The sequence below is a fragment of the Rhipicephalus microplus genome, unplaced genomic scaffold (genome assembly GCF_043290135.1).
Source record: "Rhipicephalus microplus isolate Deutch F79 unplaced genomic scaffold, USDA_Rmic scaffold_378, whole genome shotgun sequence".
Taxonomy (NCBI): domain Eukaryota; kingdom Metazoa; phylum Arthropoda; class Arachnida; order Ixodida; family Ixodidae; genus Rhipicephalus; species Rhipicephalus microplus.
The window spans coordinates 17,501-32,500 of record NW_027464942.1 but is presented as its reverse complement, the minus strand read 5'-3'; the positions used below and the strand labels follow the sequence as shown (position 1 = coordinate 32,500).

The 15,000-nt window shown below is 62.8% G+C and overlaps 1 non-coding gene across 1 annotated transcript; it reads right to left on the bottom strand.

Moving 5' to 3' along the window:
* Positions 1-1,389: 1,389 nt before the first annotated feature.
* On the bottom strand, positions 1,390-3,204 carry LOC142794140 (small subunit ribosomal RNA). The gene has a single exon (XR_012892100.1). It is a non-coding gene; the product is annotated as a small subunit ribosomal RNA (ribosomal RNA).
* Positions 3,205-15,000: the final 11,796 nt, after the last annotated feature.

Here is a 15,000-nt window from a genome sequence, read left to right as displayed (position 1 = left end):
TGCACGCAGATGCGGGCCTCGACGGCTACACATTTCCTCGGGCGGCCGCCTCCCGGCCTCCGTGGAGCGCGGGATGCACGGTCCCATCGACAAGCCTCTCCCGTTTTTACCGTGGCGTCGCGGTTCACCACGGCAGGCGGGTCGGTCTCCTCCGCATAAAAAGGGGGACCCCCGCTTTTTGTTCCACGAAATCGCACAAGCTTTTTTCGCATCCACGGTTTGCCACCGCACACCAAAATGCCGATCCGGCTGCCTACTTTAGCCAACAGGTGGAGCCAGGCGCGCCGTACTTGCGCGGCACTTCCCACGTCCACCGAAGTCGGTGCCAAGGACCACTTTCGGCGCCGGAGCCGCGTACGAGCCTACTCGAGGCGGAAGAACGAAGCCAGCAAGGGCCTGGCCGCAAGTGCGTTCAATTGTCGGGACGTCCAAGTCCCTCGTTCTTCCGTGCTTCCTCTTTCGGCAAGTCGTTGCGGCACCTTCCCAAAGCGCGCAGACCCGCTAATCGCGACGAGCGCGACGTGGCCGTGCCGCCTTTCCCTCGGCAGCAAGCAAAACGCCTGGCAACGTCGACGCTCCCCTAACCGCGATCTCGCACCGTGTTTCGTGTGGCGAATTCAAAAGCCGGCCGGCGCTGCTGCAACCATTACGGTCGGTACGCATACGCCGCGGAGGGCGGGACGGTCATCGGAGCGTGCGGTTCCTCCATCGAGTACTGCGCACCTCGGCCGTCGCATCGCCGTGCCATGACCGGCCGCGCGTCAACGCGAACCGGTGCCAGCGAGATCCCTCGCCTGCAAGAACCGACCGGCAGCCTCCGTCACCCGAGGACGCGGAGGCGCTTGCCGCGGACGGCGGGACGGTATGCACTGGTGCACAGCGGACCCGTCACATCGCCAGTTCCTTGACCGACCGCCGACGCTTGTGCCGTTCCTCTCGTACTTGGCAGTCGCCGCGCGATTGTCGGGTCTCGTTCTTGCACGCTCGAACGGTCGGGAGGGCACTCGGCTGGCGTTTCGGGAACGCGCAGCCTCGCCTTCTACCGACGTAACCACGACTCGCCGTTCGCGCTCCGCCGCTCCTGTTTACAGTACTAGGCGGTCCCGCAGCGGTCGGGTCGCGCATTTCGAGCGCTTCGAGCCACGGTGCAGTGGCGGGTCGAAAGCCGACCTATGAGTGCGTTGCGCCGTTTGTACCCGCGTCCGCCACCTGGCCGACCGTCCAAGGTCGCGGTGTTGGCGTCCGCTGGGCGCAACAATTTGTCACGGGGTGTGCCGCTCCACATTCAGGCAGCCCCGTGGGGAAAAGCCGACCCCGCGTCCAAACGGGGTCAGCGGCAGAAAGTGTCGGGCGCAGACGCAGCTGAGGCGCTCACCCTTCACAATCCGTTAATGATCCTTCCGCAGGTTCACCTACGGAAACCTTGTTACGACTTTTACTTCCTCTAAATGATCAAGTTTGGTCATCTTTCCAACAGACCGGCGCAACCGAAAGGCCGCGCCGGACATCGGTCCGAAGACCTCACTAAATCATTCAATCGGTAGTAGCGACGGGCGGTGTGTACAAAGGGCAGGGACGTAATCAACGCGAGCTTATGACTCGCGCTTACTGGGAATTCCTCGTTCAAGGGGAACAATTGCAAGCCCCTATCCCAATCACGAAAGAAGTTCCACGGGTTACCCAGTCTTTTCAGACAGGGATAAAGACACGCTGCTTCCTTCAGTGTAGCGCGCGTGCGGCCCCGGACATCTAAGGGCATCACAGACCTGTTATTGCTCTGTTTCGTGCGGCTAGGAGCCGCTTGTCCCTCTAAGAAGGTTGTAAGGTGCTGGGAACCCCGCACCTATTTAATAGGCTAGAGTCTCGTTCGTTATCGGAATTAACCAGACAAATCGCTCCACCAACTAAGAACGGCCATGCACCACCATCCACCGAATCAAGAAAGAGCTCTCAATCTGTCAATCCTCCCAGTGTCCGGGCCGGGTAAGTTTTCCCGTGTTGAGTCAAATTAAGCCGCAGGCTCCACTCCTGGTGGTGCCCTTCCGTCAATTCCTTTAAGTTTCAGCTTTGCAACCATACTTCCCCCGGAACCCAAATACTTTGGTTTCCCGGAAGCTGCCCGCCGAGTCATTTGAGTAACTCAGGCGGATCGCTGGTTGGCATCGTTTATGGTCAGAACTAGGGCGGTATCTGATCGCCTTCGAACCTCTGACTTTCGTTCTTGATCAATGAAAACATTCTTGGCAAATGCTTTCGCAGTAGTTCGTCTTGCGACGGTCCAAGAATTTCACCTCTAGCGCCGCAATACGAATGCCCCCGTCCGTCCCTCTTAATCATTACCTCGTATTCCAAAAACCAACAGAACAGAAACGAGGTCTTGTTCTATTATTCCATGCAAGTTTATTCAGGCGACTCGCCTGCGTTGAGCACTCTAATTTTTTCAAAGTAAAAGCACCGGCCATCTCGAGGCACACAATGAAGTGCACCAAGAAAGAACCGGCATGATGTTCAGTCCGAGCCGTCGCATCGGGTAGATGCACTACTCGTCTGGAACTGAGATCCAACTACGAGCTTTTTAACCGCAGCAGCTTTAGTATACGCTATTGGAGCTGGAATTACCGCGGCTGCTGGCACCAGACTTGCCCTCCAATTGATCCTCGTTAAAGGATTTAGAGTGTACTCATTTCAATTACGGGGCCTCAAAAGAGTCCCGTATTGTTATTTTTCGTCACTACCTCCCCGTGCCGGGAGTGGGTAATTTGCGCGCCTGCTGCCTTCCTTGGATGTGGTAGCCGTTTCTCAGGCTCCCTCTCCGGAATCGAACCCTGATTCTCCGTTACCCGTAACAACCATGGTAAGCAAGTAACCTACCATCGAAAGTTGATAAGGCAGACACTTGAAAGAAACGTCGCCGGCTCGTGGCCATGCGATCAGCACAAAGTTATCCAGAGTCACCACACAATACGGGCCGAAACCCGATCGATCTTGGTCTAATAAAAGCACCCGTTACCCAAAGGGCTCCAGGCTCACTGCATGTATTAGCTCTAGAATTGCCACAGTTATCCAAGTAGGAAGAAACGATCTAAGGAACCATAACTGATTTAATGAGCCATTCGCGGTTTCGCCTTATTTCGGCATGTACTTAGACATGCATGGCTTAATCTTTGAGACAAGCATATGATTACTGGCAGGATCAACCAGGTAATCGTTCGACTGCGCGTCCGTCCTCGCCTTCGGCGGGCCGGACGCAGTCTGTGTGCGGCGGAGGCCACCTTCAGGCGCCCCAACACGCTTATTTTGCACTCCGAGATGACGGCGTTCGAGCTCGCTACGGCACAACCTTCCCGAAAGACGAGTGGGAGCCGTGCGGCAAGAAGCACGTTCATGCTCGCTCTTTTTCGTTGCATCGACTCGGTCGCGCCGTGCGGGTTGCCCAAGCCCGCTGCACTGTCGGTGGACCGGCCGGAACTAGCAACGGAGCCGAGACTGCAAAGCCGCCAGACGACGGGTCACGCCCGCGTCTTCGGCGCTTTCGCATCTGAATCGCCCGAGGACGACACGGAACACACCTCGATATCGTGGTAAAACGGCACCGTCCGACAACCAGCCCCTAACGCATCAAGCGGATGAGGCTGCAGACGACTGCCGTGGATTCCCCTGGAGCAGACCCGAGGACACGCTTGACGAGGCCGAAGCCCGCCGCATATCAGACACCCGGTCGCTTTCGCGTACGCCGCTCACGAGAACCCCCACATAATAGCAGCGATAAGTACCCAGACCTCCTTGGGCACTAATACGAGCGTACTCGAGAAAATTTCACCGCGGGTGTGCCCCGAAACGTGTGGCACGTTGAGCGTGCCACAAGTCTACGTCGCTCTCAAACCCGCCGAGGTCGTAGAATTTGCGACCCTACTCACGAAATTCCCACCGAGGATACGGCCGCAAACGTACCGCACCTTGGGTAGGCCACGAGTTTGTGCAACACTACGCTGACGGCACAGCACCGAGGTCGTGCGCGCACGCACGGGAAAATTCCGCCGCGGTTTCTGCCGAAAACGTGAGGCACCACGACTCTCCGCAAGTTCGCGTCGACTGCGAAAGACCGAAGTCGTGAACGACGTGTCCGCTACTCGCCGCCGACACGCTGGACACCAAACGTACAACGACTCGACGGCGTCGTAGAGGCCCACGACGCGGTTTTCCTTAACGACGTCTCGGCGTGGCACCGACAGGTTAGAACGGCCGACCAACGTTCCCTGTCCGCCGTTCGGCTCAGTCGAAGGGCTCGGCGACTTCGGCAACGCTGCGAAGCCGCACGGTGACGCACGCCATGTCCCCATTTTTTTTTTTCTTTCTGCGTCTGCCGGGGTGCCCCTATAATAGCAGCGATAAGCACCCAGACCGCCGTGGGTCGCTCGCCCCGGCTGACGTGGTTTTTCGTACTCCTGCGGCGGTCGCCGTCAAGCACGTCCAAATACGCTACTTTCGTGGGCGCATTCACGCTCTTTCGCTTCGCCGGAGTGCCAGCACTCACTCTGCCAAAAACGGCGAACATCCGAGCGGCGGTTCCCACTTTTGCGTCGGCGTCGCAAACCCCGCCCCGGCAGACGAGGTTTGCCGTACTCGTGCGACGGTGGCCGGCGGGCACGTCGAAAGACGCCGATATCGTGCGCGAATTGGCGCACCTTGGCTTCACCGGAGTGCCGCCACTGACTCCTCCAAAAACGGCGAAGATCCGAGCGGCGCTTCCCACTTTCGCATCGGCGTCCCGAACTCCGCCCCGGCTGACGCGGTTTACCGTACTCGTGCGACGGTCGCCGGCGAGCACGTGGAAAGACGCCGATATCGTGCCCGAATCGGCTCCGTTCGGCTTCGCCGGAGTGCCAGCACTGGCTCGGCGAAAGACGACGAACATCCGAGCGACGGTTCTCACTATTGCGTACGCGTCGCAAACCCCGCCCCGGCAGACGCACTTTGCCGTACTCGTGCGACGGTCGCCGGCGAGCACGTAGAAAGACGCCGATATCGTGCCGGAATCGGCCCCGTTTGGCTTCGCCGGAGTGCCAGCACTCACTCGGCCACAAACGGCGAACATCCGAGCGGCGGTTCCCACTTAGCCGTCGGCGTCCCGAACTCCGCCCCGGCAGACGCGGTTGCCGAGCTCGTGCGACTAGCGACCGCGAAGCCGTCTCGCGACGCCGCTTTCGTGCGCGGCTCCCACTGCGACCTGGGTCACCCGAGGTCGACGAGCAAAAAAGAATGTCGAAAAAAATTTTTTTTTTTTTGCGTCTGCCGGGGTGCCCCTATAATAGCAGCGATAAGCACCCAGACCGCCATGGGTCGCTCGCCCCGGCTGACGTGGTTTTTCGTTTTCCTGCGGTGGTCGTCGTCAAGCACGTCCAAACACGCCACTTTCGTGGGCGCATTCGCGCTCTTTCGCTTCGCCGGAGTGCCAGCACTCACTCTGCCAAAAACGGCGAACATCCTAGTGGCGGTTCCCACTTTTGCGTCGGCGTCGCCAACCCCGCCCCGGCATACGCGGTTTGCCGTACTCGTGCGGCGGTGGCCGGCGGGCACGTCGAAAGACACCGATATCGTGCGCGAGTCGATGCTTCTTGGTCTCGCAGGAGGGCCGCCACTCACTCCTGCAAAAACGGCGAAGATCCGAGCGGCGCTTCCCACTTTTTCGTCGGCATCGCAAACCTCGCCCCGGCAGACGCGCTTTGCCGTACTCGTGCGACGGTCGCCGGCGAGCACGTCGAAATACGCCGATATCGTGCCCGAATCGGCCCCGTTTCGCTTCGCCGGAGTGCCAGCACTCACTCGGCCAAAAACGGCGAACATCCGAGCAGCGGTACCCACTTAGCCGTCGGCATCCCGAACTCCGCGCCGGCTGACGCGGTTGCCGAGCTCGTGCGACTAGCGACCGCGAACGCGTCTCGCGACGCCGCTTTCGTGCGCGGCTCCCATTGCGACCTGGGTTACCCGAGCTCGACCAGCAAAAAAGAAGGTCGAAAAAAAATTTTTTTTTTCTGCGTCTGCCGGGGTGCCCCTATAATAGCAGCGATAAGCACCCAGACCGCCGTGGGTCGCTCGCCCCGGCTGACGTGGTTTTTCGTACTCCTGCAGCGGTCGCCGTCAAGCACGTCCAAATACGCCACTTTCGTGGGCGCTTTCGCGCTCTTTCGCGTCGCCGGTGTGCCAGCACTCACTCTGCCAAAAACGGCCAACATCCGAGCGGCGGTTCCCACTTTTGCGTCGGCGTCGTAAACCCCGCCCCGGCAGACGCGGTTTGCCCTACTCGTGCGACGGTCGCCGGCGAGCGCGTCGAAAGACGCCGATATCGTGCGCTAATTGGCGCTCCTTGGCTTCTCCGGAGTGCCGCCACTCACTCCTCCAAAAACGGCGAAGATCCGAGCGGCGTTCTCCACTTTCGCATCGCCGTCCCGAACTCCGCCCGGGCTGACGCGGTTTACCGTACTCGTGCGACGGTCGCCGCCGGGCACGTCGAAAGACGCCGATATCGTGCCGTAATCGGCCCCGTTTGGCTTCGCCCGAGTGCCAGCACTCACTCGGCCAAAAACGGCGAACATCCGAGCAGCGTTTCCCACTTTCGCATCGGCGTCCCGAAGCCCGCCCCGGCAGACGCGGTTTGCCCTACTCGAGCGACGGTCGCCGGCGATCACGTCGAAAGGCGCCGAATTCGTGCACGAATCGATGCTTCTTGGTCTCGCAGGAGGGCCGCCACTCACTCCTGCAAAAACGGCGAAGATCCGAGTTGCGCTTCCCACTTTTTCGTCGGCGTCCCGAACTACGCCCCGGCTGACGCGGTTTACCGTACTCGTGCGACGGTCGCCGGCGGGCACTTCAAAATACGCCGATTTCGTGGGCGCATTCACGCTGTTTCGCTTCCCCGGAGTGCCAACACTCACTCTGCCGAAAGCGGCGATCATCCGAGCGGCGGTTCCCACTTTTGCGTCGGCTTCGCAAACGGCGCCCCGGCAGACGCGCTCGTGCGACGTACTCGTGCGACGGTCGCCGGCGAGCACGTCGAAAGACGCCGATATCGTGCTCGAATCGACCCCGTTTCGCTTCGCCGGAGTGCTGCCAGTCACGGCGCAGAAAACGGCGAACAAGTGTTTTTTTTTTTTTCCTAGAATTTGTGTTATAGAAGGCACATTTGATATCGGACGATAATTTTCAACTTTATCACGCGCACCGATTTTCGTGTAGAGGTTTGCAAGTTTATGGGAATTTCTCCACTTGGAATAATGCGATTTAGTAGTACTACGAGAACTTCATGGATGTACTCAAGGGTACGGGGCAAGTCAGTTACGTCAACACCTGCAGATTTTTTACACTTCAAACTGAAAATTGTTGGTTGTGAGTCCTCGTGTGATATTAAAGGCCGATTCGCTAACACATAGAACAAAGAAAGAAAGGAAGAAAAAACGCCCGCGCTCGCTCAAGAAACCTGGGTTCGCAACAAGTGGCAACAACAAGCAACCGAGCGAGTGCGCCAAAACCCGTGGCGGCCGAACAAACGCGAAGTCCCAACCGCGTCAGCCGGGGCGGCACGGGACAGGAAAAATCACTTCAGCCGGGGCGGCGGGGCACCGAATAAACCTCGTCACCTCGTCGCAGGATAAAAGAGGAAACAAAAAGTCTAAACAGCGTCTGCTGGAGCGAATGCGTAATAAAACAACAACAACAACAAAAAAAAACACCCGCGCTCAAGAAGTCTGCAATCCTCACAAAAGGCGACTGTGACCGAGCAGCGTCAGCCGGGGCCGTGCGGAAACGGAAAAACCGCGACTACCGGGGCGTCGAGGCACCGAAAAATCCACTTCAGCCGCGGCGAAAAAAAAAAACAAAAAGAAAGACGGAGGGGGGGGGGGGAACCACGTCTGCCGGGGCGAAGAAAAAAAAAACGCGTCTGCCGGGGCGAGCCCGGGTGCGGCACCACCGGGAAAACTGTGGCAAACAGACATGGCGATCGAGTGAGTGGGCCGCCAGCCAGGCTCAGCCAAAAAGTGCAAAGTCCGAACTGCGTCAGCCGGGGCGGCAAAAACCGCGTCAGCCGGGGCGGCGCAAAAAACCGCGTCTGCCGGGGCGGCACGAAACCGCGTCAGCCGGGGCGGGGCGAAAACTGCGTCAGCCGGGGCGAAAGAAAAAAAAAACGCGTCTGCCGGGGCAAGCCCGGGTGCGGCACCACCGGGAAAACTGTGGCAAACAGACATGGCGATCGAGTGAGTGGGCCGCCAGCCAGGCACAGCCGAAAAGTGCAAAGTCCGAACCGTGTCAGCCGGGGCGACGCAAAAACCGCGTCAGCCGGGGCGGCGCGAAAACCGCGTCAGCCGGGGCGGCACGAAACCGCGTCAGCCGGGGCGGCGCGAAAACTGCGTCAGCCGGGGCGGCGCGAAAACCTCGTCAGCCGGGGCGAGCGAAAAGGGGGGGGGGGGGAACCACGTCTGCCGGGGCGAAAGAAAAAAAAACGCGTCTGCCGGGGCGAGCCCGGGTGCGGCACCACCCGGAAGACTGTGGCAAACAGACATGGCGATCGAGTGAGTGGGCCGCCAGCCAGGCTCAGCCCAAAAAGTGCTAAGTCCGAACTGCGTCAGCCGGGGCGGCGCGAAAACCGCGTCTGCCGGGGCGGCACGAAACCGCGTCAGCCGGGGCGGCGCGAAAACTGCGTCAGCCGGGGCGAGCCCGGGTGCGGCACCACCGGGAAAACTGTGGCAAACAGACATGGCGATCGAGTGAGTGGGCCGCCAGCCAGGCACAGCCGAAAAGTGCTAAGTCCGAACTGCGTCAGCCGGGGCGGCAAAAACCGCGTCAGCCGGGGCGGCGCAAAAAACCGCGTCTGCCGGGGCGGCACGAAACCGCGTCAGCCGGGGCGGCGCGAAAACTGCGTCAGCCGGGGCGAAAGAAAAAAAAAAACGCGTCTGCCGGGGCGAGCCCGGGTGCGGCACCACCGGGAAAACTGTGGCAAACAGACATGGCGATCGAGTGAGTGGGCCGCCAGCCAGGCACAGCCGAAAAGTGCTAAGTCCGAACTGCGTCTGCCGGGGCGGCACGAAACCGCGTCAGCCGGGGCGGCGCGAAAACCGCGTCTGCCGGGGCGGCACGAAACCGCGTCAGCCGGGGCGGCGCGAAAACTGCGTCAGCCGGGGCGAGCCCGGGTGCGGCACCACCGGGAAAACTGTGGCAAACAGACATGGCGATTGAGTGAGTGGGCCGCCAGCCAGGCACAGCCGAAAAGTGCTAAGTCCGAACTGCGTCTGCCGGGGCGGCACGAAACCGCGTCAGCCGGGGCGGCGCGAAAACCGCGTCTGCCGGGGCGGCACGAAACCGCGTCAGCCGGGGCGGCGCGAAAACTGCGTCAGCCGGGGCGAGCCCGGGTGCGGCACCACCGGGAAAACTGTGGCAAACAGACATGGCGATCGAGTGAGTGGGCCGCCAGCCAGGCACAGCCGAAAAGTGCAAAGTCCGAACCGTGTCAGCCGGGGCGACGCAAAAACCGCGTCAGCCGGGGCGGCGCGAAAACCGCGTCAGCCGGGGCGGCACGAAACCGCGTCAGCCGGGGCGGCGCGAAAACTGCGTCAGCCGGGGCGGCGCGAAAACCTCGTCAGCCGGGGCGAGCGAAAAGGGGGGGGGGAACCACGTCTGCCGGGGCGAAAGAAAAAAAAACGCGTCTGCCGGGGCGAGCCCGGGTGCGGCACCACCGGGAAGACTGTGGCAAACAGACATGGCGATCGAGTGAGTGGGCCGCCAGCCAGGCTCAGCCCAAAAAGTGCTAAGTCCGAACTGCGTCAGCCGGGGCGGCGCGAAAACCGCGTCTGCCGGGGCGGCACGAAACCGCGTCAGCCGGGGCGGCGCGAAAACTGCGTCAGCCGGGGCGAGCCCGGGTGCGGCACCACCGGGAAAACTGTGGCAAACAGACATGGCGATCGAGTGAGTGGGCCGCCAGCCAGGCACAGCCGAAAAGTGCTAAGTCCGAACTGCGTCAGCCGGGGCGGCAAAAACCGCGTCAGCCGGGGCGGCGCAAAAAACCGCGTCTGCCGGGGCGGCACGAAACCGCGTCAGCCGGGGCGGCGCGAAAACTGCGTCAGCCGGGGCGAAAGAAAAAAAAAACGCGTCTGCCGGGGCGAGCCCGGGTGCGGCACCACCGGGAAAACTGTGGCAAACAGACATGGCGATCGAGTGAGTGGGCCGCCAGCCAGGCACAGCCGAAAAGTGCTAAGTCCGAACTGCGTCTGCCGGGGCGGCACGAAACCGCGTCAGCCGGGGCGGCGCGAAAACCGCGTCTGCCGGGGCGGCACGAAACCGCGTCAGCCGGGGCGGCGCGAAAACTGCGTCAGCCGGGGCGAGCCCGGGTGCGGCACCACCGGGAAAACTGTGGCAAACAGACATGGCGATTGAGTGAGTGGGCCGCCAGCCAGGCACAGCCGAAAAGTGCTAAGTCCGAACTGCGTCTGCCGGGGCGGCACGAAACCGCGTCAGCCGGGGCGGCGCGAAAACCGCGTCTGCCGGGGCGGCACGAAACCGCGTCAGCCGGGGCGGCGCGAAAACTGCGTCAGCCGGGGCGAGCCCGGGTGCGGCACCACCGGGAAAACTGTGGCAAACAGACATGGCGATCGAGTGAGTGGGCCGCCAGCCAGGCACAGCCGAAAAGTGCAAAGTCCGAACCGTGTCAGCCGGGGCGACGCAAAAACCGCGTCAGCCGGGGCGGCGCGAAAACCGCGTCAGCCGGGGCGGCGCGAAAACTGCGTCAGCCGGGGCGGCGCGAAAACCTCGTCAGCCGGGGCGAGCGAAAAGGGGGGGGGGAACCACGTCTGCCGGGGCGAAAGAAAAAAAAACGCGTCTGCCGGGGCGAGCCCGGGTGCGGCACCACCGGGAAGACTGTGGCAAACAGACATGGCGATCGAGTGAGTGGGCCGCCAGCCAGGCTCAGCCCAAAAAGTGCTAAGTCCGAACTGCGTCAGCCGGGGCGGCGCGAAAACCGCGTCTGCCGGGGCGGCACGAAACCGCGTCAGCCGGGGCGGCGCGAAAACTGCGTCAGCCGGGGCGAGCCCGGGTGCGGCACCACCGGGAAAACTGTGGCAAACAGACATGGCGATCGAGTGAGTGGGCCGCCAGCCAGGCACAGCCGAAAAGTGCTAAGTCCGAACTGCGTCAGCCGGGGCGGCAAAAACCGCGTCAGCCGGGGCGGCGCAAAAAACCGCGTCTGCCGGGGCGGCACGAAACCGCGTCAGCCGGGGCGGCGCGAAAACTGCGTCAGCCGGGGCGAAAGAAAAAAAAAACGCGTCTGCCGGGGCGAGCCCGGGTGCGGCACCACCGGGAAAACTGTGGCAAACAGACATGGCGATCGAGTGAGTGGGCCGCCAGCCAGGCACAGCCGAAAAGTGCTAAGTCCGAACTGCGTCTGCCGGGGCGGCACGAAACTGCGTCAGCCGGGGCGGCGCGAAAACCGCGTCTGCCGGGGCGGCACGAAACCGCGTCAGCCGGGGCGGCGCGAAAACTGCGTCAGCCGGGGCGAGCCCGGGTGCGGCACCACCGGGAAAACTGTGGCAAACAGACATGGCGATTGAGTGAGTGGGCCGCCAGCCAGGCACAGCCGAAAAGTGCTAAGTCCGAACTGCGTCTGCCGGGGCGGCACGAAACCGCGTCAGCCGGGGCGGCGCGAAAACCGCGTCTGCCGGGGCGGCACGAAACCGCGTCAGCCGGGGCGGCGCGAAAACTGCGTCAGCCGGGGCGAGCCCGGGTGCGGCACCACCGGGAAAACTGTGGCAAACAGACATGGCGATCGAGTGAGTGGGCCGCCAGCCAGGCACAGCCGAAAAGTGCAAAGTCCGAACCGTGTCAGCCGGGGCGACGCAAAAACCGCGTCAGCCGGGGCGGCGCGAAAACCGCGTCAGCCGGGGCGGCACGAAACCGCGTCAGCCGGGGCGGCGCGAAAACTGCGTCAGCCGGGGCGGCGCGAAAACCTCGTCAGCCGGGGCGAGCGAAAAGGGGGGGGGGGAACCACGTCTGCCGGGGCGAAAGAAAAAAAAACGCGTCTGCCGGGGCGAGCCCGGGTGCGGCACCACCGGGAAGACTGTGGCAAACAGACATGGCGATCGAGTGAGTGGGCCGCCAGCCAGGCTCAGCCCAAAAAGTGCTAAGTCCGAACTGCGTCAGCCGGGGCGGCGCGAAAACCGCGTCTGCCGGGGCGGCACGAAACCGCGTCAGCCGGGGCGGCGCGAAAACTGCGTCAGCCGGGGCGAGCCCGGGTGCGGCACCACCGGGAAAACTGTGGCAAACAGACATGGCGATCGAGTGAGTGGGCCGCCAGCCAGGCACAGCCGAAAAGTGCCAAGTCCGAACTGCGTCAGCCGGGGCGGCAAAAACCGCGTCAGCCGGGGCGGCGCAAAAAACCGCGTCTGCCGGGGCGGCACGAAACCGCGTCAGCCGGGGCGGCGCGAAAACTGCGTCAGCCGGGGCGAAAGAAAAAAAAAACGCGTCTGCCGGGGCGAGCCCGGGTGCGGCACCACCGGGAAAACTGTGGCAAACAGACATGGCGATCGAGTGAGTGGGCCGCCAGCCAGGCACAGCCGAAAAGTGCTAAGTCCGAACTGCGTCTGCCGGGGCGGCACGAAACCGCGTCAGCCGGGGCGGCGCGAAAACCGCGTCTGCCGGGGCGGCACGAAACCGCGTCAGCCGGGGCGGCGCGAAAACTGCGTCAGCCGGGGCGAGCCCGGGTGCGGCACCACCGGGAAAACTGTGGCAAACAGACATGGCGATTGAGTGAGTGGGCCGCCAGCCAGGCACAGCCGAAAAGTGCTAAGTCCGAACTGCGTCTGCCGGGGCGGCACGAAACCGCGTCAGCCGGGGCGGCGCGAAAACCGCGTCTGCCGGGGCGGCACGAAACCGCGTCAGCCGGGGCGGCGCGAAAACTGCGTCAGCCGGGGCGAGCCCGGGTGCGGCACCACCGGGAAAACTGTGGCAAACAGACATGGCGATCGAGTGAGTGGGCCGCCAGCCAGGCACAGCCGAAAAGTGCAAAGTCCGAACCGTGTCAGCCGGGGCGACGCAAAAACCGCGTCAGCCGGGGCGGCGCGAAAACCGCGTCAGCCGGGGCGGCGCGAAAACTGCGTCAGCCGGGGCGGCGCGAAAACCTCGTCAGCCGGGGCGAGCGAAAAGGGGGGGGGGGAACCACGTCTGCCGGGGCGAAAGAAAAAAAAACGCGTCTGCCGGGGCGAGCCCGGGTGCGGCACCACCGGGAAGACTGTGGCAAACAGACATGGCGATCGAGTGAGTGGGCCGCCAGCCAGGCTCAGCCCAAAAAGTGCTAAGTCCGAACTGCGTCAGCCGGGGCGGCGCGAAAACCGCGTCTGCCGGGGCGGCACGAAACCGCGTCAGCCGGGGCGGCGCGAAAACTGCGTCAGCCGGGGCGAGCCCGGGTGCGGCACCACCGGGAAAACTGTGGCAAACAGACATGGCGATCGAGTGAGTGGGCCGCCAGCCAGGCACAGCCGAAAAGTGCTAAGTCCGAACTGCGTCAGCCGGGGCGGCAAAAACCGCGTCAGCCGGGGCGGCGCAAAAAACCGCGTCTGCCGGGGCGGCACGAAACCGCGTCAGCCGGGGCGGCGCGAAAACTGCGTCAGCCGGGGCGAAAGAAAAAAAAAAACGCGTCTGCCGGGGCGAGCCCGGGTGCGGCACCACCGGGAAAACTGTGGCAAACAGACATGGCGATCGAGTGAGTGGGCCGCCAGCCAGGCACAGCCGAAAAGTGCTAAGTCCGAACTGCGTCTGCCGGGGCGGCACGAAACCGCGTCAGCCGGGGCGGCGCGAAAACCGCGTCTGCCGGGGCGGCACGAAACCGCGTCAGCCGGGGCGGCGCGAAAACTGCGTCAGCCGGGGCGAGCCCGGGTGCGGCACCACCGGGAAAACTGTGGCAAACAGACATGGCGATTGAGTGAGTGGGCCGCCAGCCAGGCACAGCCGAAAAGTGCTAAGTCCGAACTGCGTCTGCCGGGGCGGCACGAAACCGCGTCAGCCGGGGCGGCGCGAAAACCGCGTCTGCCGGGGCGGCACGAAACCGCGTCAGCCGGGGCGGCGCGAAAACTGCGTCAGCCGGGGCGAGCCCGGGTGCGGCACCACCGGGAAAACTGTGGCAAACAGACATGGCGATCGAGTGAGTGGGCCGCCAGCCAGGCACAGCCGAAAAGTGCTAAGTCCGAACTGCGTCAGCCGGGGCGGCAAAAACCGCGTCAGCCGGGGCGGCGCAAAAACCGCGTCTGCCGGGGCGAAATCAAAAAAAAAACAAAGAAAAAAGCCCGCGCTTAATCAAAAGAAAACAAAGAAAAAAGCTTGCGCTTAATCAAAAGAAAACAAACAAAAAAAGTTCGCGCTTAAGCCTGGCGGTGGAACCACCGGGGCAAACAGACCTGGCGATCGAGTGAGTGGGCCGCCAGCCGGGGTGAGCCAAAAAGTGCAAAGTCCGAACCGCGTCAGCCGGGGCGACGCAAAAACCGCGTCAGCCGGGGCGGCGCGAAAACCGCGTCAGCCGGGGCGGCGCGAAAACCGCGTCAGCCGGGGCGGCGCAAAAACTGCGTCAGCCGGGGCGGCACGGAAAAACGAAAACCGCGTCAGCCGGGGCGGCACGGAAAAACGAAAACCGCGTCAGCCGGGGCGACATCAAAATGAGGAAAAAAAAAAAACTGCCTTAGGACACCTGCGTACACTTTCATGCGTTTGGGCATATCTCTCTGTAACACGCGCGCCCCTCGTTACGCGCGGCACTCTGTTTTCTCCGACACCCATATTTCGGCGGCATGTGGCACGCGCGCCCGTCCCTACGCACGGCACACCGCAGTGCTTTCTCGATATTTTTCTTTTCCTCCAACACCGTCATCTATAGGCTTTTAGTGACCTGTTGCTCGTGGCACAAGTTCGCTAGCTCTGACACCTCTTGCATGCGCACCGTTTTTGCGCACGGTGCTATGCCGCAAAGCACGG